Source organism: Tupaia chinensis, unplaced genomic scaffold (assembly GCF_000334495.1).
Source record: "Tupaia chinensis unplaced genomic scaffold, TupChi_1.0 Scaffold000566_1, whole genome shotgun sequence".
In the NCBI taxonomy this organism is placed as follows: Eukaryota; Metazoa; Chordata; class Mammalia; order Scandentia; family Tupaiidae; genus Tupaia; species Tupaia belangeri.
The window spans coordinates 373,814-374,397 of record NW_006160079.1 but is presented as its reverse complement, the minus strand read 5'-3'; positions in this window follow the sequence as shown (position 1 = coordinate 374,397).

Sequence of the window (584 nt, the reverse complement as noted above, 5' to 3'; positions counted from 1 at the left end):
AAAAAATATGGGGGAAAAAAGGAGTGTAAAACAACTGTGGACCCCTGAGATAGTGTGGGGGAGTGTGGGAAATGGCAAAGGGTGAGAAATAGGGGGAAAATATATACATATACATATATATATATGAAACTAGAAGAATGGAAAATTATTGACAGTAACATGTATGATTAAGCTACTATGCAGCATCTTCTGGATGGGAAATTACATTTTGTATGCTGTGACAATGCTCAGTAAATAAATGTTAATTAATTAAAAAATAAGAAATAAAAGATTAAAAAAAAGAACAGTAAATTAAAAAAAAGAGAGAGAAATTGCCTGACCTTGGCTATTTGGGATAGCTCATATGAGGAAGAAGGCAGGCATGAAAGCAGGCTATGATGTTGGCAAGCATGCCATTTGAGTTTCTTGATTACAAACAACAGAAACAAACTCTATTTAATTCCATCAGAAAAGTTTTATTGAAAGCTATAGAGGAACTTGGGGAATTGTCAGGGAGGCCAGAGGTCAGAAGAAAGGGAACTGCAGGGAAAGCCAAGGACATAGCCATGTGCTGCCATAGGAGCTATTGGCTACCACCCACAACC